This window comes from Podarcis filfolensis, assembly GCF_964270895.1.
Source record: "Podarcis filfolensis genome assembly, chromosome: 7".
In the NCBI taxonomy this organism is placed as follows: domain Eukaryota; kingdom Metazoa; phylum Chordata; class Lepidosauria; order Squamata; family Lacertidae; genus Podarcis; species Podarcis filfolensis.
The window spans coordinates 24,464,605-24,488,382 of record NC_139603.1 but is presented as its reverse complement, the minus strand read 5'-3'; the positions used below and the strand labels follow the sequence as shown (position 1 = coordinate 24,488,382).

The following is a 23,778-nucleotide window of genomic DNA, read 5'->3' as shown; positions in this document are numbered from 1 at the left end:
ATTTGGATTTCTTCCCATTTGATCCCATCCATCCTTCCTTCCTCCAAACCGTGGCCTTGCTATCCATGCATCCACTCAAGATCTTTTGAACCACTTTCATTCCCTCTCGCTCACTTTCCTTTCTGCCACCACTGCCTTGGCTGTTTCTCTTGCCCATTTCCTGGGACGTTGCTACACTCTGTGTACTTTTCAGATTAATTTTACTGGATCCAGCTGTCGTATTTTGACTCGGATCCCTTAGAAAAACAAAGTGAGCTTTCATGTTTGTTTTCTCTCTTTATGCCTGGGGATGGGGAGACAAGTGAACAAAGTACCGGTGACCCACGGCACTGACTCAGAACTCCAAATGTGCCCATGGAGCCGAAAAGGTTGCCAGCTCCTCTTCTGCATAATCACTGGCAACATAAATGCGAAGAAGACAAGCAGAAAACCGAACAATGAAGCATTCTGCTCGCTACAACTTTTGCTTGCTTTCCAGTGAGACTAAGAACAAAGCCCTTTGTCTGAATCTGACAGGAGTATCAAGATTTATTGATCTGAGAGAGAAATCTTTCTCAGAGATAATGTTTCACCTTGAGAAGTAATACAGTATAGCATTTCACCAACAGAAGAAGCTGTTGCATATACTGTTACGTAAGTTCAGGATTATATCCATTTGAGCAAATTAGGCTGGCACATTAGTTAATGGGAAACCAGGCTAGCTCTTAAAAACAATGTTCACAGGGGTTGTTTATGTGATCAGGGACTATTTGGAGGTTGTTTAAATAAATTTATGACCTTCCAAGTTGGCTAATAATTTGTTATCCTGTTGTGATTTCCTTGCGTGTGTTTTTTGGAATTGGGTTTTCCAAATTGCTTATATTTTGGGATAAAGCAACGAAACCAGTGCAGCATCAGAGAACGGAACTTTGTTGGAAATAAAAATATGATGCTATACCATAATAGTTTAGAGTCAACAATAAATGTGTTACATACAGGAGGCTCAATGTGTTTGCATCGTTTTTAATGCATTTAATCAACAGTAATCAAAACAATGTATATAAAACTTTATAGGATTAATACTTTGCCATCAGCACTGTCCAACTTTATTGCACCCTTCTAAGGTTGGTCATTATTAACACCATTTTACATTTGATAAGAGAGGAAAGGTTGGATATGACATGTTTTTGGGTTAAGTTTAACTCTGTATCTGCTGGGTTACACTCATTTTTTCAGTTGGAACATTAATTATCTGTATAGATGTTTCATGTCTTATTCTAAATTTAGTGTGGGAGATACCATATGATAATCAAGCCAAAGCAATCTGCAGCATGTAATTATCTCATTGAGGGGTAATCAACATAAACAACTTCTGGGAAATGTTCTGGTGCAGATCTCCAACAGGTGGACCCAATAGTGTAAGGTTGAATCCCAGAAATTTGTCTCTACGTGCTTTGTCATGTTGCATGAATGAGACAGTCAAAAGTAAAATCTGTAAAAACTTGCTTTATTGTGGTTGGCCCTCAGTGCAGATGTATTAAGGTATGTAGGGCCTTATAACCCAACTGTATGCACATTTACTCGGAAGGAAGCCCCATGTGTTTTATTGAGCCTTTGTCTCAAGTAAGTGTGTTTAGGATTACCGCCTGAGCTAGTTATGGCTTTAGAGGTTAACACTAAGACTGTGACAAATGTTTGCCTGTTTCAGTTTTCAGGTTGAAAAGAGCGCTTTGGGAGGGTGGGGATATTTTCTGACACCCTCATTAATGCCAACTTTCTCCCCCAAAATGGTTCACTGCCCTTCCCCTCCTCTCTGGGTGCAATTATTTGCTTCTTTCTATTTTATTTTTATTAGGACTTCATCCAGTCATGGGATCTCACCCAATCACAGTCGTGGTTCGTATTATGAACATGATGATGTCCATGATGCTAAGCAGCTAATCACACTGGGCTTGTGCTGATGTTGCAGGTAGGGAGATTCTTCCTGGACTAGTCATATGGGCAAACCTAGCCAACCAGGGTCAGGAAGGGCAACAAAGATCTATTTAGCTGGAGGGCAGTGCTTCGTGAGCAGCCAACCTCTCTCCTTTTCAGTGCTAATGAAAGCATTCCCCAAAATTGCCCTTTTGCCCAGCGATGCCCTTGCTAAAACCAACACCTTGAATTGCTGCCACTGCATTTTGGGAGAGCTGTAAAAAGGATGGCCCTTTGGCTGGTTCATGACCTTAAGTTTATGAAGGCATATATATGCAGGACCTAAAACTGTCCGCTATTCCCACTAGCAACAGTCCAAATCGTAAAACCCAGGAAGACGGATTTCAAGTATAGTTTATTTGTGCTGTCTGTAACTTCAGTAGTGATCATGTCAAACCAGTGAAATATTCTCCTTATAGGTGCGAACGGTGCCACAATGCCATCATCCCTGTCACATTGACACAAGCTGTATGTTTAGGAACGCTTAATGAATTGCATTCTTTCCCCCTCCTTCCCTGACTGACACATCTTATTGTCACTTACCATTTCAGGAAGTCCCATAACCTTGGGCCCTCTACTTGAAATGTCACTGTCTTATGATTAATGAACATAATGTGGCAATTTCTGTTATGGAATATGTTCTGCGAGAGCCAGCCCTTACTCCCATAACAGTGGGACAAAAGTGCATCACTCAATACGTATCTATGAACTGTATTATGACTGATTTTAGTTACCAGCCAGGATTCTTAAATGGCAGTGATTTTTGAAGATTAGCGTTTTAGGGTTGCCATCGTTGGTTTTACTAATACTGGATAACTGGGTGTGGCTCACTCCCCTTCACCCATGTGTGATCTCAGTTTTTTTTACTTCTTCCATCTTGTTGTGTTGTTGTAGTTTAATAATTATTCAATTATTCAATTGATTCTTTTGGTTCTTTTATTATTTCCTTGCTTACCCCTGCACATTTTACACATTATCTATTAATATTCCAGTTCCGGAACCATATTTTTGGTTGGTTGACAATCCGATGAGCATGTTGCTTTAGCAAGGATGATCCATACAGATCTCTGTGAATGGCTTGGCTTGATGGATCGGGTCCTGCATTTGCAAAAGGGTGAACACACCCACATCCATCACTCTCAGTAGTGACTGAAGTCTGGTTGATGACTATGTCTATAGCCTATATAAATTGGGCATTGCCAAAATTGACCATGTGCCTAGGGATGGGCGCTGTATCCGGACCTCTTCCAACAGATGGTTTGTGCTGTCAGAGCTGGCTGCGCTGCCAATATATTTAGCTGAACCATGTACGCTTTGTGTGTGAGAGGATCTGTGGATCTTTTTCTTACTAAGTTATGGACTTCATTGCAGCAAACTGGTCACAACTGATGTTGGCATACATGACTTTGAAGGGGAATTAGGCAGCTACATGGAGAATAGGGCCACCATTGGCTATTGGGAGCACTAGAACCTCCAGATTCAGAGACATTACTAGTTGGTGCTCAGGAGGAGCATCAAGAGCTGACTATTGTCTTCTAACCTCTAGCTTAGATTACTGCAACGCATTATACATAGGGCTGCCTCTGAAGATGGGTCAGAAACTTCAGCTGGTGCAGAATTAGGCAACCAGGTTGCTCATCGACGCAAGATGGTTTGAGCACGTAATGCCAATACATTAGTTTCCAGGCCCAATTCAGAGTGCTGGTTTTTACCCATACAGCCTTAAATGGCTCAGGACTGCAATATCTCAAGGTCTGCCTCTCCTCATATGAACAGACCCTGACCTTACAATCATTATCTGAGGCGCTTCCTCGTGTTCCTGCTCCATGCGGGTGGCAACGCAAGAAGGGGCCTTTTCTGCAGTGGTTCCCCGTTTGTGGAATGCTTTCCCCAGAGAGGTCCGTCTGGTACCTTCATTGCATATGTTTAGGCACCAGGCAAAAAACATTCCTCTTCTTCCCAGGCCTTTGGCTAATTAAAAAATCTATGGCCTTTTAAACTGAGAGGGTATTGTTTTTGTTTGGTACTCTGTTAAGCAGTTTTGTATTTTTATATTGTGAACCACCCTGCGGTCCTTGGATGAGTATAGAAATTTAATAAACAAATGAAAAAGAAATAAATATCAAAATTCACACGCTGCTTGTGGATTTCCCAGAGCCACCTTGGGTGGTCATGGTTAGAAGCAAATTAAACATAGCTTTCAGTAGATCCAGCAGAGCTCTTCTAATGTCCTTATGATCAATGCCGTGATGTTTTGCCCATTTAAAACAAACACTTTCTTTTTTACACCAACGGTGCTCTGTGATTGATGAGTGGCTATTTAGCTTCCTAGTGAAGCATTGAAATCTAAATGTGTGCCAAGTAACCAGCAAACCCCCCAAATCTCCTGCTACTCCTGAAAGAAGCAATTCTCACAGCATACAGACAATCTTGTTTTACAACGCCGGCCTGCTTGGCATTAAATGGTTACGACCTTGAACAATTTTAATCGGGTTGTTTGGGGGTCAGTTCACACGGGAAGGAGGGGAATTCATGCAAAATTATTATGATGTTGTAGTAAAACCTCTTCATTAAGACTGTAAGCAACATTCCAATGTAAGCCTAACAATCACTTCTCCGGTTTTGATAAAAAAAGACCCTTTCTGTATAAAGTCCTCACTGGTATTCCACAAGTTGATTCTTCTTATGCCACAAATGTAAACAACACACAAAATTTGAAATTTGATTATAGTTTGGAGACTATCTGTTCCATTGACTTCTAGCTTGAATTTTGGAAGTTTTGTTCTTTCAAAAACATGGGGGAAAATGCACTGCATAGTCAGAATGATTATTCATTTCTTAGTGTAGTGGCACAATTCAGTGTGTATACTTATCACACTTAGTACCTGGCAAAAAATAATGCAGTTTATTTTATTCTGCTCAGATCGGTGGCAGGGTCGAAGGGCCAATATTTATATATCTACACGCAAGTGAATGATTGAGCTCTCTCACAATGCCAATTTATCCATTGCGCTTCACGGACATTATGCAGTAAATCCAGCCCTGCACCATATAAGGCCAATCGGAACACCAAATCCCTGCACACTGAATTTTTTTGAAGTGAATAAACATTGTTCCAACAGCTACTAGTGCACTAGAAAGATTGCTATGGGGGAAACCATGGGTATGCTCACATTTGTGGCTTGAAACATTGTGAGTTTGTTCCTCCAGTTGCATTTTCAAGTTGCTTTTTCCTGCCAAATTTCACACTGAAACGGGGTCAGGAAAGTCGTCTTGGGTTGCCATATGTCCTCTTTTCCCCGGACACATCCTCTTTCTAAGGATTTATTTCCAGGCAGATTTTTAAAATTTGACAAAATGTCCAGGTTTTTTTTTTGTTTTTTTGTTTACAGTAACCCAAGAAACAAATTCTAGTGCATTAGACTCAGATCTAAGGCACCCTGCTAAGCTAGTCTGCAGCAGAGAATCGCAACAGTGCAGCATCTTAAACTAGCTACATACTATAGAAATCCCTTCTCCTGTGGCTGAACTAAAAGGACGCTGACTCAGCTACAAGATCTTGGAGAAGGAGTCTGGGAGGACAAGAGTTAACACTGCCACCCCCTGCAATGTGAACATGAGCCCAAATGCTTTCATGTGGCAAGGGAGGGAGCAATATGCATTTTTATTATTTTGCTGTTGAAAGTTAAGAGCATTGCTACTACCAATATATCACAGCTTCAATAGCCTACATATAGTAGGGGTATTTAAAATGAGCGTCATCACAGCGATCTGTAGTTTAAAGTAAAGGTAAAGGGACCCCTGACCATTAGGTCCAGTCGTGACCAGCTCTGGGGTTGTGGCGCTCATCTCGCTTTATTGGCCGAGGGAGCCGGTGTACAGCTTTCCAGGTCATGTGGCCAGCATGACTAAGCCGCTTCTGGTGAACCAGAGCAGTGCACAGAAACACCGTTTACCTTCCTGCCGGAGTGGTACCTATTTATCTACTTGCACTTTGACGTGCTTTTGAACTGCTAGGTGGGCAGGAGCAGGGACCGAGCAATGGGAGCTCACCCATTCACACCACTGACCTTCTGATCAGCAAGTCCTAGGCTCTGTGGTTTAACCCACAGCACCACCCGCGTCCCTCAGTAGTAAAAGTAGAAGTCGGCAAATGTGTCCTCTTTTTTGCTCTTCAAAATATGGCAACCCTAAATTGTCTTCACTTGATGATTTCCTTCCCTGGGATGAACTCCAGTTCTCTGCATGCCCCAAAGCTGCCTGAACTGTTCACCCCACAGTGTAACTGCGGCTTCTGTTTCGAATTTCCATGGAACCTGGTTTGATATCACGTACATCGAAGAGGGGTATTTCTCTAAAAGCTACAGGACTTTAATGCTCACCTGCCCCATTCAGTAGAAGGGTGATGAGGAGGGGCAGCAGCCCTGTGTGTGTGTCTATGTATTCCAAATATTTTTATCAAGAAAAGCTGAAAAGATACAGGAGTATAGAGATGAAGGCAATCTTTCTAGAAGTGACTCATTTTTATAAACGAATGTAAGTCTGCAGGGTATTAGCCAGAGAGTTTTCAAAGCAAAGAAAAAGGTTGGTTTTGCAGATACCAAGACCTAAATATTAATCGAAACTTAGCTGCGATTCTGCTGACACACATAATGAAGTTTTCCAGCTGTCACTCACTTTCGCTCCTGACAGTTCTAATGAAATGCTGCTGGCATAAAGGGTGCTCCTCAAGGGGCTAAAAAACTGAAACAGGTTTCTGGCCTTTAAAAAAAAAGATAAATTGCCGGCTATCTGCCCATTTTCTTCCCGTCTAGAAACTCAGAACGCTTTGTGTGTGCACTGGGCCAAGAAGCAAAAATTAGAGGCTTTGTAATCCAAGATGAGTTTGAGAAACCACACATGCCTACCTCGGTTTCTGCTCCTTCAAAAGTCCTTATGGAGGGCATCGGGAATAAACTTGACTGCGAGTGCGGTATTTAGGGCACAAGTCTAATTAAGGAAAGCCATTTTTGTTTCCTTTTTGAGAAGATGGAAATGTCACAGATAATAGCCATTAGTTAAACATTGGCAGCTGGTGGTAATAACATACCAGCCGCAAGGAAATATTGTCTGGGAAAAGGTTGCTCTGTAACCGAACTGCGTTAGGAGCAAAGCGTCGGCTGCCTTGAAACTCTTAGCAATGGGGTATAATCTCAAGCTTATAACATGAAGAAGGGCAGGTACACATATAAGCAGCTGTGACAATCAATCCGGTCCTAGGATTGTACAGAACGAAGCAGCTGCTTTAGGAAGTGATTTTGGATTTCACGATCAGATTGTTGGATGCTTAGTTTATTACTGTTGTGGTTTTACTACCAGGGAGTGGAGAAGAGGCATTTCTGGTGGTGGTTGAGGTGCTGAGGTTGTCTTATGACTTTCTTCTTCTTTGGCAATCAATCGTAGCCGGGTAAGATTGTCTTCCATAAACCCAGTTTTAACAGTGGTTCTGTAAGTGACTGTGGAGGCCAGTTCTGGATCCACACGTCCTTCCACAGTGGGGACATAAGTTTCCGGGCAGGAGCTGATCACAGTGAGGGTTTGCCAAATGTGCCTTCCTCTTAGCACATTTCTCCTTCTCACCCTAAGTTCGAGCATCTTCAAAGCCCATGACACATTTGGTAAAGGCTGTTCTCCAATTGGAGCACTCACAGGCCAGTGTTTCCCAGTTGTCAGTGTTTATACTACATTTTTAAAGATTTGCCCTGAGAGAGTCTTTGAACCTCTTTTGTTGACCACCAACATTACGCTCACCATTTTTAAGTTCAGAATAGAGTAGTTGCTTTGGAAGACAATCATCAGGCATCCTCACAACATGACCAGTCCAACAAAGCTGATGTTGAGGAATCATTGCTTCAACACTGGTGATCTTTGCTTCTTCCAGTACATTGGTACCCATGACTGAACTTGCAGTGGAGGCATCCTAGGGTGCTTCCAGACTGTCACTATTGTTGGGGTGGGATTCAATCACATACTGGCAAATTCAGGTCATGCAGTTATAGATGATTGGGAGGCCTTGTGCCAACAAATCTGCTTCCCCAAAAGTACAGGGTAACATTTGCTCTGATGCAATGTCATCTAGCCTCCTGCTGCAAACAAATCAGAACAGAATCTCATTCAATAGCAACATCGTCTAATTCTTTTGCAAGATCGATAAACAGATAATCAGGAAGCTCCCCTATTCAGCATTTAATAGCTTTTAATGTTTGGTCTGACCAATAGCATCATCCCAGTAACTGTCATGGACTGGTTGGATGCAGGGGAGTGCTAAGAGGAACCACCTGGGGAGCCCCAAGGGTGAAAGGGTCAGAGCCCATGGATTGGTGGTGGGACAATGGTGAGAGGGAGAAGACTGGGAGGAGGACATGTTGGAAGCTGAAATGGTGGCAGGGTTTAGTGAGCAGGAAGAGGCTGTGGCAGAGAGCAGTCCAGAACCAGAACCAGAGGCAGAAGCAGAGGCTGGAGAAGAGGGAGGCCAAGAGGCAGAGATGAGTAAAGCTGGTGAAAAAGTACAGGGATCTCCTGCTGCTACCACAACAAGCTTCCTTCCTGCTGGTCTCCTAAGACCAGGAGAGACATGAAGTGGGAGCAGCAAAGGCAGACACACCTGTGTAGTCTGATTCCTTGGGGAAAACCCTGGAGAGGTGGAGACTTAGGCAGCTGAGGGAACCTTTAGTCTCTGCAACTGCCTTGTAAGGGGCAAGATGTACTGAGAAAAGTTGCTGCGCTCATTAGGCCTGGCACACCTGAGCAGGCCTTGTTTCTTCTCAGAAAGAGTTAACTCCACCTACTCTGTGTGATTTACTGTGGGCTCGCTTCTGACAGCAGCAATCAATTAACCTAGATTGTTATAACCTGACTTGTAGCATCACATCTGTGGTACCTGACATCACCTACAGCTGCATTACACACTGTGATTGCTGTGGCAAGCCTTTATGCATCAAATATGTAAAGGCTGAAGTTAAAAACACAGAGAAATGCACTCCCCCCCAACAGTCTGGGCCAATCAGCTTTCCCAGGCATGAGTACATGGGTGTTTAAAGATGTTCATACACAGCCTTTTACTAATACACTTGACATGTTTGTTGTTGAAAAACACCGGGCTCTGCAAATGGCTGCAACAATGATTAGAAGCAAAATGAACAGTGCATTTGGAAGTTGAGCATGGCTTCTCCGTTCTCAACTGGAATATCTGGGCGGCACAGCCTCTCTTCTACAAAATGAAAAAGTTATTAATTTTTAAAGCGTATTAACATATAATGAAGTGCATACATAATTCAGCTCGGTAAGCTCTGCTGTCCATGCCTCTTAGTAGTTATAAAGTACCTATTTAAATATACTCGGTTTTACATTTGGAGGCTGAACACATTCCTGCAGATGTCACAGTTCTGTTTGTGTTGTTAAGGCTCATGCAGAACTGGAAATATTGGTAGATATAATGTGATTCCCAGGGTCCTGGTTCATTTGTTTATTCACTAAAAATAAACACAGAGGTTCTGGTTTTTACAACGACCTTCATACATGGAATGTAAGTTCTCCCACCTCTTCTAATGTGGCTGTCATTCCTGCTCAAAGGTAGTAAACATCTAAGGGTGTCTAGGGGGTCTATTTCCTAGAGCAGGGGAAACCAATCAGATGTATTACAAATAGAGATATTGGAGAATTCCAACGGGAACAGAAACGGCTGTGGAAATTGCCAGAATTCCAATGATCATCCAAGGTGTGGAACACAAGCAAATACAGTTGTACCTTGGTTGTTGAACATGGTTCAGCTCCTGAACGTTTGAAAAGCAGAAGTGAGTGTTTCAGTTTTCGAATGATTTTCTGAAGCCGAACGTCTGCCTTGGTTTCCAAACAGTTCCGGGAGTCGAATGGACTCCCAGAACACATTCTGTTCGAGAACCAAGGTACGACTGTAAGACTGGTATTCGCTATCAGTTTTTATAATCCTTGCATGATACATAATTATGTTTTCAGGGATTGGATAGCTCAGTCAGTAGAGCATGAGACTCTTATGAGTCATGGGTTTGAGCCCCACACTGGACAAAAAGATTCCTGCACTGTAGGGGGTTGGACTAGATGACCCTTGTGGTCCCTTCCAACTCTGTGATTCCTGTCACGGCTAAAAATTGGCCGCTGTTTCTTTAATGCTAAAAGAGCTAAGTCAGCATGAGTCAGCGGCCTACAATGACTCATGCAACCTTTTGCCAAATTGTACCTGTATATATAGAGTGGTCAATGTTAGTGTTGGGTGTGTGTTGGTTGGATGGTAGAAAGCTGGTTGCGTTTGGTGTGTGTAAAAGCTGTTGGTCGTGGTTGGAGAAGAAGACTTTTTAAGAATAAAAGCAGCAATACTCTGCAAGAATACTCTTTCTCAAAGACTCCTTTGTGCCAACTAAGGTCTGAGGACTAGGCAAAGGAGTAAAAAGGAGGTCAGAACCTTTTCTTTTTCAAACACTATCAATTCCAAAGCTATTTTTCTAGCACGAACACCTCTCTTGTTCTTCTATGATGGCAATGGTGCCTCCCTCAGAGGTGCTGGAACTGAGTTCCAGTGAGTTTTGGCTGAAAAAAAGCCCTGTGTGATTCTATGATTCTATATTTTGGATCCAATAGGAAAGGATGGATCCATTAAAGTCCAGTCTGTATCATTTCTGCATGGAGACTAGACTACGGTAAGTCCATCCTGTCCTGTTTACACACAGATTTTTAGCAGAACATCTAAAATCTGCATGGAAAGACATTTTTTAAAAAGCACTTGCGCTCTGAGGGCCTCTGCTCTTGTCAAATACATGTGCCATGCTCTTCACCCCCTCCCTTGGGAATATTTCCTGAGCTGAAAGCTGGACCATAAAGAAGGCTGATCGCCGAAGAATTGATGCTTTTGAATTATGGTGCTGGAGGAGACTCTTGAGAGTCCCATGGACTGCAAGAAGATCAAACCTATCCATTCTGAAGGAAATCAGCCCTGAGTGCTCACTGGAAGGACAGATCCTGAAGCTGAGGCTCCAATACTTTGGCCACCTCATGAGAAGAGAAGACTCCCTGGAAAAGACCCTGATGCTGGGAAAGATGGAGGGCACAAGGAGAAGGGGACGACAGAGGACGAGATGGTTGTTCTCGAAGCTACCAGCATGAGTCTGACCAAACTGTGGGAGGCAGTGGAAGACAGGAGTGCCTGGCGTGCTCTGGTCCATGGGGTCACGAAGAGTCAGACACGACTAAACGACTAAACTCAACAAGAACAAATATTACGGAGCTGTTGCATAAAACATCCTTGGATCTAGATGAACCTCAGGGTCCCTTCCAACTCTACATTTCTACAGTTCTATGACCCCCCACCCCATTTTAGCAGCAGCTGAGGTCTGCCACATTTGTGTTCCATTTCTAACTGCATTCCAGAAGAAAGCTTCTCATGCCCAACTTGAGTGAGGTGGCTGTCTAGTTTAGCCTCGTTTAGTACAGCTCCATTTGCATTATTTTGTAGCAATCGTCACGATAAGGAAGGAGAATGGAAAATATAATACAGTACTGGCTTTTTTTCTAATTGCTCTGCTCTAACATTTGTTTTGCCACGGGCTATTTCCAGCTGTACCGAAGTTCGGCAGCACACTATTGCATTATCTAAATTTAGAATTCTGCTAAGATAACAGAGTGCTTAAGCACTTTTAATTGGACATATGTCTCCCTGTGTCTCCTTGTACTGATAGCACACTCTGAAATTTCCCTTTTCGCAAGGAATCAGAGGAGAGTGGTATGACCTGCCTTGCTGCTTTCAATTTAATGAACAACTTCTTTACAAAAAAAAAAGGAGAGAGAGAGATTTTTGTGTCATTTTCAGTAATGTTTAAATCATATTTCATCTAGGCCAATAAGTGAAGAATCCTCGGGTCAAACACAAAGGGAGTAATTCGTTGCGAGATTATTGCATTGCATGGTAATGTAATATAATGTAATGTAATATAATGTAATGTAATGTAATATAAACCACAGATGATGATGATGATGTTCCTGTCTATTAAGAAATAGTAATTATGTCAGAATTTCCCTAACTACATATAATATATGTAGTCCTTTGAAATAATATATGTAGTAGCTTTGAAATAGGCCAGACAGGAGCTGACATTGACTGCATATACAAGTTTGACAGCAGTTTGAATCCCCTCCCATTGCTCTGTCCCAGCTCCTGCCAACCTAGCAGTTCAAAAGCACACCAGTGTAAGTAAATAAATAGGTACCGCTGTGGCAGGAGAGTAAACAGTGTTTCTGTGAGCTCTGGTTTCTGTCATGATTGTGCCAGAAGTGGTTTAGTCATGCTGGTCACATGACCCGGAAAAGCTGTCTGCAGACAAACACCGGCTCCTTCGACCTGAAAGTGGCGATGATCGCCGCACCCCATAGTCAAATCCGACTGGACTTAATCGTCCAGGGGTCCTTTACCTTTCCCTATAAAAGTTTGTGTAGAAGTAAGTCCTATTTGGGACGTGGGTGGCGCTGTGGTCTAAACCACAGAGCCTAGGGCTTTCCGATCAGAAGGTCGGTGGTTCAAATCCCCATGACGGGGTGAGCTCCCGTTGTTCTGTCCCAGCTCCTGCCCACCTAGCAGTTCGAAAGCACATCAAAGTGCAAGTAGATAAATAGGTACCGCTCCGATGGGAAAGGTAAACAGTGTTTCCGTGCGCTGCTCTGGTTCGCCAGAAGCGGCTTAGTCATGCTGGCCGCATGACCTGGCAGCTGTTTGCAGACAAACGCCGGCTCCCTCGGCCTATAGAGCAAGATGAGCGCTGCAAACCCAGAGTCGTCTGTGACTGCACCAAACGGTCAGGGTACCTTAACCTGTTACGTCCTATTTAGTTCAATGGGCTTTTTCTAAGGTGAGTGGTTTTGCTCTGTAGGTGGCTTGACTGTGTCCACCCAATGAGTTCATGTCTCTGTTGAGATTTAAATCAAGTTTGTTCAGGACTTGTTCTCTTAATGATAATGTTACACTATGGCACTAAACCACAGTTAGCTCAGCACCGTTTGTTTGCAAATCTACTTCAACCCATGGCTTGCAATTCTGGTTTGCTGGCTGATCATGAGCTATGGTTTAGCCAGTTCAGACACCACCCCTTTCTTCCTTGTTCAGCATGTTGTCTCAGATAAGCCAGTCTTGCAAGGTGCTCTAATTTTGCATTAGTAATTTGTTCTTCTGAATTTTCTCTCTTCACTTGTAGAGGTGCAGGTTTTGTTTTTTTTTAAATTGAGAAAAACAAGTGACAGAGAAAATGAAAAAGCACTGAGTTACCACACTGGCCTCAATATTGTTGATCACTCAAGGGCAAAGCTGGTTAGTATGTGCTTAACTCCAGGCTGGATAGTGAGATAATTAAAAGCACTGAATTAATTCATGTAAGTGAAAAAGACGGTTTCAAAAAAGAGCCTTGGACAATACATTTTATGTTCTGTGACTTATTGCGGTTATGGTTTTTTTTTTTTTTTACACCAGCAGTAGATTTGAGCAAGGAAAGAAAAAGAAAGAAAAGAAAATATTTTTGGATGGTTCTTTCTGCTTTGTCCTGGTTCTGCCATGTGCAACAAAACAAACTCATTTGTTACTCTCACAGCAAGGGATGTATGTATTTGTAAGGCGTGACACCGAGAGTACATTGCTGCTGCTCCCTTCTAGTCCAGCAGTTTGGTGTTCTTCCATCTCTCTCCAGAAAGCAAAGGCAGCCTGGGTGAAATTAATAGAAGAAAACAAACCTATTAGGGTTTCACTTGCGTCCTTCTGAAGGGCGGAAAACAGAACTCAATGGCCTTGTTGACATTAACCTCAAAGGCTCGGCTGGCTTTTGTTCAATTCACGCTTCAATCAGTTCAAAAGGAGGGTCAGTCTCCTGCTAGGGTAAAACCCTGCACATCTCTTGCATAGGTAGTCTTGCTGCCAAGAATCAAGGAGGGATGAGTGCAAGACCCTTGTCTGGGCTTTGCTTGGGAAATTAGAAAGACAAACAAGTCTTGAGAAACTGTCTTGAAATTTTGCTTCTCCTAAAAGCTAATGAGCACACAGTATTGACTGGCATGGCAAGTTTATTAGTTTAGAGACAGTACGTGGCTTCAAAATTCAGCAGCACTGATGAATAATATAAAGCAAGGCATTTCATCACCAGCTGATGACATGGCTCCCCAAATCTCTTTTCTGATGAGAGCAGCTTTTGCATCTCATTTGGAAACCAAGGACCCAGAGTCTGGAGGAGGAATAGGGAGGCACACAATGCCAGATGCTTGAAGTCCAGTGTGAAGTTTCCACAGACTGTGTTGATTTGGGGAGCCATGTCATCAGCTGGTGTTGGTCCACTGTGCTTCATTAAGTCCAGGGTCAACACAGCCATCTACCAGGAGATTTTGGAGCACTTCATGCTTCCTTCCGCAGACGAGCTTTATGGGGATGCTGACTTCATTTTGCAGCAGGACTTGGCACCTGCCCACACTGCCAAAAGTACCAAAACCTGGTCAATGCCCATGGGATTACTGTGCTTGATTGGCCAGCAAACTCGCCTGACCTGAACCCCATAGAAAATCTGTGGGGCATTGCCAAGAGAAAGATGAGAGACATGAGATCGAGCAATGCAGAAGAGCTGAAGGCTGCTATTGAAGCATCCTGGTCTTCCATAACAACTCAGCAGTGCCACAGGCTGATATCATCCATGCCACGTCGCATTGAGGCAGTAATTGATGCAAAAGGGGCCCAAACCAAGTACTGAGTACATATGCATGCTTCTACTTCTCAGAAGTCCTATATTGCTCTATTTGCAATCCTTGTTTTGCTGATTTCATTTAATATTCTAATTTTCTGAGATTGTTAATTTGGGGTTTTCATCAGCTGTACGCCATAATCATCACAATTATGACAAATAAAGGCTTGACATATCTTGCTTTGCATGTCATGAGTCTATCTCATATATTAGTTTCACCTTTTCAGTTGAATTACTGAAATAAATGAACTTTTCCATGATATTCTAATTTTCCAAGTTTCACCTGTATATTTCTACAACAGATAGTTTGTTCTTCCCACTCAGTTCCTGTTCCCACTGGCTCAGCCTTTCCTACAAAGGTGAAATGACCACATTTCACTGGATATCAGGATTAGACACCCACTCAACCCTTCTGGTCTGAACAGAGGAGAGGTGTAAAACACTCCTCTCCATGAGCAAGTGTGGTAGGTATTTATCTAGGTACCTTTGGCTATATACACACTAACCCATATGTAGCACAAAAAATGCACCATATACAATGGTACCTAGGTTTAAGTACAGTCCTGTTTACAAACGATTTGGTTTATGAACTCAGCAAAACCGGAAGTAGTGTTCTGGTTTGCAAACTTAACCTTCGTCTACTATGGAAGGGCACCGGCAGTGGGAGGCCTCATTAGGGAAAGCGCGCCTCAGTTTAAGAATGGATTCGGCTTAAGGATGGACTTCAGGAATGAATTAAGTTCGTAAACCGAGGTACCACTGTACTTCAAATAGCAGCTGTTCTCCATAGTCTGTGGTGAATGAGCAACCCCATCCTCACTTCCACGCATCTTTTAAACAGGAAATCCTAAGGACTGAGTTATCTTCAGCATGCAAAATAAGTTCTCTGTCCAGTGAGATACCAACCCTCCCCCTGAAAACTGAAATGCTTTATTGTCACTTGTACAACTTGTATACAGTGAGATTACACCCCCCCCACTCAGCTCTCTTAGTCTTAATTCCCCTCGTTTACTGACGCACACCCACCAAACCCGAAAGTCAGTTGCCCTGTTGTTATCTTTTCATTCGGCAGCCTAACAGCCCACGGATAGAAGCTGTTCTTTACCCTGTTGCTGCGACTAATCATGCTTCTATATCTTCTGCCTGAGGGCAGGAGATCAAGAAAGTGCCGGCCAGGGTGTGAATCATCCCTGAGAATTTTCCTCACTCTCCTGAGGTAACGTTCTTGCACTATTTCATCCAGCGGATTCATGGGACAGCCCATAATATCTTGTGCTGTATTCACCACCCTGTGTAGACACTTCCTCTCAGAGATGTCAAACCAGCGTACCACACCGTGATGCAGTATGAAAGGACACTTTCTGTTGTTGACCGGTAGAAGGAGATCATCAAATGTTGATTGTCATCATTCTTCCTCAATACTCTGAGGAGATGGAGTCTCTGTTGGGCTTTCTAAACCACCTGGGTTGTATTTATTTTCCAAGTAAGGTCTTCACTGATATAAACTCCTAGGAATTTAAAGGAAGAGACTCTCTCCACACAGCCCTCCCCGATGTACAGCGGGACTAGTTCTCCTCTCTTCCTCCGAAAGTCCATCACCATCTCCTTTGTCTTGCTGATATTAAGGTGCAAGTTCTTCCCTAGGCACCATGTAGATATTTTTTGGACCTCCCCTCTATATGCTGATTCGTCTTCACCTGTTATTAAACCCATTATGGTGGTGTCATCTGCAAACTTAATAATTGCAGTAGACGGGTCAGATGATACACAATTGTATGTATACAATGAATACAGGTAGGGACTTAGCATACATCCCTGTGCTGTGCCAGTGCTGATTTTTAAGGAATTAGATGTTACATGTCCACTCCTCACTGTTTGAACATACCTGCTCAAAATTCTTCCATCTGGATATTATAATTCCTCAAAGGAGGCCAAAGCTCCATCTCCAGATCAGCTAGCTTTCTTTGGTTCTACCCTTCCTGGTGTGAGTGACACTCCTGGGATGCAGGCTTCCATGTCTGATGCAGTTTGCCAAAGGATGTCCCAGAACATCTTTTGGAAGCATCGCAGGTTGTATTTGTTTGAGCTGGTTTAGGTAGGTCAGGGTCCAGCCTGCAGAGAGCTAAGGGCTTTTGATGGTATTGTAATTTGATTGGATCTTTTTCTGTCGGAGTAGGATTTTAGTATTTTAAAAAATGATCTGCCCTCAACCTTCAGGCTGGGAGCGAGTGATAGCTCTCAGAAAATCGACATTTTAAAAAGTAACACTTAAAGTTGATGTAATCGCTGCCCTAAGCCTTATCTGGGTCATCTTTGTGTGCTCAGCTGCTTTTTTTTTTTTTTTTTGCACATTCTCATCTAGCAGATCATTGCCTTGATTGCTGCAATATGAAATTGCATCCCTTGAATCACAGTTGGCTCCCCACACCTGCCTTCAATGAAGACTGTTCTTCACTAAAAATCCCGGAAAAATGACAGTGGTTGCATCAGGATTTGGGGAGCCCTTGGGCAATATTTTCCCCAATGGCTTGCCTTCCCTGGATGGGACCCACTCTTTGCCATGGTTGCCATTGCCCAACTTGCCATCACCTTTGAGGAGATGGAGAATACTGTTCCAGGCAAACTCAAGATCACTGGATGGAAATATATGTTTAACTGTAGCTGCTATAGATGTTTTTAACTGTATATATATATTTTTGGAAGCATTTTAATCTTTTTTGAATTCTTTTTGGTTTTGCTTTTAAGTCGTATATCTGTTTGCCGCCCCGAGCTCTTTGCCTCTTCCAGGAGTCAGCAAAACAGCCCTTTAAGTGGGACACAATATTTAACGCAGGTTTTATACCATATACAATCGTAAATAACTTTTCAAGCCTTTTAGGCTCCAGTCTTCATGGAAACAGATATACAGATACAGATGAGAAGAGATCTGTAGCAAGAAGCTTGTAAGCATTAGCTTGGTAGCATTAATCAATAATACCATATATTGAGGGTACGTTTAGATTAAATCATTTTGGAAAGCGTAATATTAAAGTGGGGCTGAAGCCGTAGACGGAGAGGAAGGGGGGGGAGATAAAGTTAATCTTACAGGCATGGAAGCCCTTTAAAGGAAAAACCTCACTCTAGTAGGGTGAGATTGTCCTGAAATAACCATCAGGGACTGGAATACAAGAAGGCTAGGTTAGAGACATTGAAAGCTGTAAATAACAAAAAGACTAGAGTCCTAAGCCAGGGAAAATAATGAAAAGGGTTTCACATTCTCTTCAAATGTTTCATTCCACAGAGATACAAAAATAGCCAATTTTTCTATGAAGTTATTGCGTGACCAGGCTGCGACAGCCCCAGCCCCCAGGGATCATAAGGAAGGAATAAAGACTCTGACAACGTTATATGGAATTAAAATTAGGCCACAACTTTATTAAACTTCCGAATGTAGGAAGACCTTGGCTTCGGCATGTATCCCTCCCAGCCCCCCAGCCAGGGGGAACTGGGGCTCATCAGGGTAAATGGGATATGGGGGTCATCTGCGAGACGTTAGTGTAGCAGGCAGCCAAGCCCATATCCTCACACTCAGGGGAGTACACTGACGACCTTTCAGTGTATGGCCAGTGACACCCATATATATAACCCCTTTAAGAGGGGGACCCTGAAATCACCACCGCAGGGGGGTAAGTCACCACTTCCTGTGCACCCCCCCCATAGGGAAGAAAAGACTAAAGGATTCCACCCAAGGCCATAACCGCCAAAGTTGTGACAAATTGCTACGGGGAAGACAAAACCTGCCAATGCAGGAAAATTTATTCCCAGTCCTTCAACCAGTCAAAGAACATAGCAGCGCCCGCTAAGCAGGAAGAAAAAGTGAACCTGCAAACAAGAAACATTAAACAAAGGGAGGGTAGGGAGGGTGAATCTCCAGAGCCAACTTCCTGGCTATTGTCAGCTCCACCCCCTATTTATAAATGGGGCTGGCCCCATCTCCCAGCAAGAAACTTGATTACTGAGGCTGGGCGTGAACCTCCAAAAATTAACACTGAGAGGCAAGCCAGCCCCTGTTTGCCAGTAAGCTCCCTGGGAACTGTAGCACCAGGCGCAATCCTGCAAAAGGCACCCACAATGTAAAGTGTGAGTGCTCACTCTCATATATTGCATGGAAATACAGTGGTACCTTGGGTTAAGTACTTAATTTGTTCTGGAGGTCCGTTCTTAACCTGAAACTGTTCTTAACCTGAAGCACCACTTTAGCTAATGGGGCTTCCCGCTGATGCTGCGCCGCTGGAGCACGATTTCTGTTCTCATCCTGAAGCAAAGTTCTTAACCTGAAGCACTATTTCTGGGTTAGCGGAGCCTGTAACCTGAAGTGTATGTAACCTGAAGCGTATGTAACCTGAGGTACCACTATAATAAGCAAATTTATACAAAACTGCAGCGATGGTAATTCTACCTCCCCCACCATATTTAGCTATTGTCATTTTTTGCTGAGATAAAGAGAACAAAAAGCATTTCATATCCACAGTTTCAACATATCCTTCCAAATAATTTAAAAGTATATTTATCGGATCTACGGGTAATTCATAATTTGTCTCCACTCAGTCATGAAGTTCTCCTTGGGTCAATCGCTGTGTCTCAACCTGACCTACCTCACAGGGATTTGAACCCTGGTTCTATATTGTAGTGGCTCTCAAAATGGAATATTAAGGAAATGACAGATTATGAATTTCATCCATGCCAGTGTGCTCAGTGTGACACAACAGTGGACGTAAGTGGACACCTCGCCGCCATTTATGCATGGGCATGCCTCTGTCCCCCCCCCCATAAATCCCCTGTGAAAACGGTGGGGAAATTGAGTCCTGGTGCTGAAATCCACTCTGAATGTCAAGCAGGTATGGTTTGAGATTTTAGACTGATAGCTGCACGGTAGCTGAGTCAACGTACAATCAATCTTTAGTACAACCAGGAGGTTGGTAGGTTAAACCGACGTTCTGATTGTTGAGACTATTATGAATTGCTGTGTCAAGCGTTTATTGAATGACATTCTCATAGAGGAATCTGAAATGCAAATTATAGTTCCAAGCTGTTCATATTTACACCCTGCTGGTGGGCTTTCGCTCAATTAGCGCTGTGGGTTTCTCTCAGTGTAGTGTGTTTCGGAGAGGACGATGGCCTTTCTTTTCTGCTTGGGACAGATAAATGAGCCTCCACCAAGGAGAGCAGTGTTTATTACATAGAAATGCCCCTCTTAGAAGCCTGTTTTGCACCAATGTGAGTGTAAGCCTCATAATTCACCAAAGTTTTGTGTGCGTTTCGCCTGACGCAGCCTTAGCTGAGAAGATGCATCTCTGAAAAACACCCAGAGCTGTTTGCTAAATCATTGAGGCCCATTCTGCTGAAGCCTTCAGTTATGCCTGGCCTTTTCAATTATGCTACCCTTGGTATTTAATTAGCATGGTACACGAATGGCCTGGATTCTATTGTGTCTTTGCTGAGTGGGAACCTTGTTGCCTGCTCATCCTCTGCAAAACACCCCAAACCTGGAAATACACGTCCCGGTGCCAGAAAGTGAGTGGCACCACAGTCATTGTAATATTGCTAAATTGTGGTAGTCCTTTATTGTCTTGATATGTGACCTCTTTGGTGTGTGAACATGGTAGTGACCAGGAAGTGTCAAGGACTCAAGGTCAACCCCTGGTTATGGCCACCTTAATCTATGTGGTCAGCATGACTAAGCCGCTTCTGGTGAACCAGAGCAGTGCACGGAAACACCATTTACCTTCCCACTGGAGCGGTACCTATTTATCTACTTGCACTTTGAAGTGCTTTCGAACTGCTAGGTTGGCAGGAGCAGGGACCGAGCAACGGGAGCTCACCCCGTGGCGGGGATTCGAACCGCCGACCTTCTGATCGGCAAGTCCTAGGCTCTGTGGTTTAACCCACAGCACCACCCACGTCCTTAGTCTTAGAAGACACCTAAAAGCACCCCCCCCAATTGTCTTTGTTTTCTGGAGGAATAATCACAGAAGGGATGTTTCCTTTCAGCCTCTGGAGGGTCCTTCTGTAGCGCTTTTGTATAGTGCTACTCCATCCCAATTTGCAGTGGAGATGAATGAGGAACTGACTCACGTTGTGTGCTTGTCCTTCTGTTGCTGGCTAAGCCTTCACATTTCCCCTGCAATTCCAAGGGATCCTTCTGTCTCCAAGTAGCCAATTACTCCTGGACAGCAGGCAAAAGCACAGCGTGTGCCACCCATGTATGCCATGTACGCATTTTGCTTCCATGACCTATTTACGGCACTAACCACATGCCATATGTTTTCCTTAGGATAGATTAGGAGAAGGGGACATATTAAAGAGTCAGGAAGGCCATAGTGTATCTTAGATGCCTTTTTTCCTGCCACAATCCACCTTCTCTTTGTGTACTGAGCAATGCTTAATGCAAAATTTCTGCTTTGTAAATACACTTTAGCTATACTTATTTTATTTATTGCACAGGGAAGATAAAGGAGTGGTTCAGACACTTAACTGTGAGCCTTCTTTTTTTGGGGAGGGGGTTTACAGCCACACACACACACATTAACTTCCTGCCATACGGACATGTGCAGTGCATGTCTACGTTCATTTAGTTATTATTTGCCCTCACAAGACAGTTTACAAAACAAAATACTTAAAACTAATACTGTATTGTTGTTATTGTTAAATAATGCTGTTATCAATGAAAGTGCACCAGATTATTTTTTTTAATAGTGAACCAGACACAGAACCTTCCTCCCTTCTTTCCTTCTTTTTAAAAAGGCTTGATGGGAGGAAAGAAAGTTTCCAGGATCCATCTAAAAACTGCCAGACAGAGGGCTAAACAAACTTCTGAGAGGAAGAATTCCAGAGATTGAGGGTCCACCACTGAAAAGGCCTTGCCTCTGGTATTTCCTTAATGGCAGACAGGGATGTTGGAGAATTCTGAGGGAACTGGGAGCAGAAAATGTTGACGTTCGCTTATTCACCCTGTGTCTCAATTGTACTTCGAAGCGGAATGTGTAATATGCCTGCTTTCATGGCAAGGCCATAAACCATTCAAACTGTTGTAGCTGAACATAACCTATCTTGGTCTGCACCATTGTGAAAGTAAGGACATGGGGCTTCTTCCGATGGTGAAAAGCTATCCCTCAAAGTGTTGTGCGGGCAGATGACTCTCTCACAGAAAGTGACAAAGTCACAGCCACTATGGGTTAGTGTTCATGCAAGGAACATCCTGCCCCCCCCCCAAACACCTGCTTTTTCTCTGCTGGGACTAAGTGGTGCTGGAGAACAGGAATGGCTTAGTCAGGCCCCTCAAGCACAGCAATACCCTTGTGGAAATGGGGTTTGGGCAGGAGAGGTTTAGTGGAGCCAGACGTATGGCTAGAGAGAGACTCCCTTAACAGAAGTTGCCGGGCAAGTTTGTCTGTTAAGAGAAATTACAGGTAAGTGGCTTGGGAAGGCTAAGAGATGGTTGAGGAAGATAACTCATCCTTGCCATTCCCACTCTTACCAGCTAGAGGGAAGGGGCGAGTTAGGAGTGTGAGCATCTGTCAAAGGAAACAAAGAGAGACAGAGTGCAGAGTTGGGTGGTGGGCTCTGTAAGTTAACATTGCCAGGGGGTGCCACTCTCTAGACATCTGATATGGGGAAATGGGCTCTTCACTGGAGTTTTAAAATTGAATGTTTTCACCTACGCTCAGTCCTTTTGTTTGCAAATGAATTCAGAGGGAGGAATTCAGTGCTACACCAGCACAAGTATTTTTGCTGAACTCTCTCTGCTGTCCTCCCCCAGCAGTGTTCTCCCAACTTCCCAGAGCCAATTTGAGAGGTGGGGAGCACAAAAATTATAGTAAAGGCAATGATGACTATAATCATTGCGTATTCTAATTTTTCTGAAGAAAGAGCAAGTCTAATGTCATGTTAAACTTTCTGTGCACCAAGGTATTTATGGATCTGCAGAGACACAAAATCGGCTTCCAATGACACACTTGGCTGACAGGCATGGGCCAGGAAGTGTGTCAAGTGCTAAGAGTGTTAAAAAAGAAAGAACAAGGGAGATACAATTAGAAAGTTATGGACTTCTGTCCGTATGTTATAGCTAACCAGTGTAAGCTAGAAAATGCAATCTCAGACCATTGTCGATTATTCTGTACAGTATTTGTTTTCCCATTTACATATTTGAGGCTTCCCCCTTACTTCTTCTCCTCTCTTGTTGTTGTTTAGTCGTTTAGTCGTGTCCGACTCTTCGTGACCCCATGGACCAGAGTACGCCAGGCACTCCTGTCTTCCACTGCCTCCTGCAGTTTGGTCAAACTCATGCTGGTAGCTTCGAGAACACTGTCCAACCATCTCGTCCTCCGTCATCCCCTTCTCCTTGTGCCCTCCATCTTTCCCAACACAAGGGTCTTTTCCAGGGAGTCTTCTCTTCTCATGAGGTGGCCAAAGTATTGAAGCCTCAGCTTTCAGGATCTGTCCTTCCAGTGAGCACTCAGGGCTGATTTCCTTCAGAATGGAGAGGTTTGATCTTCTTGCAGTCCATGGGACTCCCAAGAGCCATAATTCAAAAGCATCAATTCTTTGGCAATCAGCCTTCTTTATGGTCCAGCTCTAGTCTTCTCCTCTCTAGACAGCCTTAATCACCCTGTGATTCCCAGTTCAAAGACTTTGTATAATGCTTCCTGCAGCCGAGGGGACATGGAGTATTGCTTCCTGGGAAATTAAGTTGATCCAACTCAGAAATGCTAGGCATTAGGTTTTGTTGATTCTGAAACTCGTTGGTAATCCTACTGCTGTATGGGAGTTCTGAGAACAGCTCCCCTTCCCTCCCGGCAGCATTTGCTACAGAAGCACAAGTTGCTGTTGGTAATCAGTATGTAACTACGCAATCATTTGTACTTAGGAGCAATTGTTTTACACAGCTACATAATGGCTATTAGGAGAAGCAAAGCATGCAATTGGCCTTTAACTGAGAAAGATATGCTTGGCTGGGTTTTTTTAACATGTTGCCTTTGCTTGTGGTAAATTCAAGGTACGTGTAACGAAAAAG

General features: G+C 43.4%; 1 long non-coding RNA gene across 1 annotated transcript in view; it reads left to right on the top strand.

The window, feature by feature from the left end:
* Nucleotides 1-361: 361 nt before the first annotated feature.
* LOC310767230 overlaps nucleotides 362-23,778 on the top strand; it is a 70,344-nt gene continuing 46,927 nt past the window's right edge. Inside the window, exons 1-2 of the long non-coding RNA XR_014550776.1 lie at nucleotides 362-633; nucleotides 1,835-1,948. This is a non-coding gene — a long non-coding RNA (uncharacterized lncRNA). The remainder of the gene's footprint in view (nucleotides 634-1,834; nucleotides 1,949-23,778) is intronic.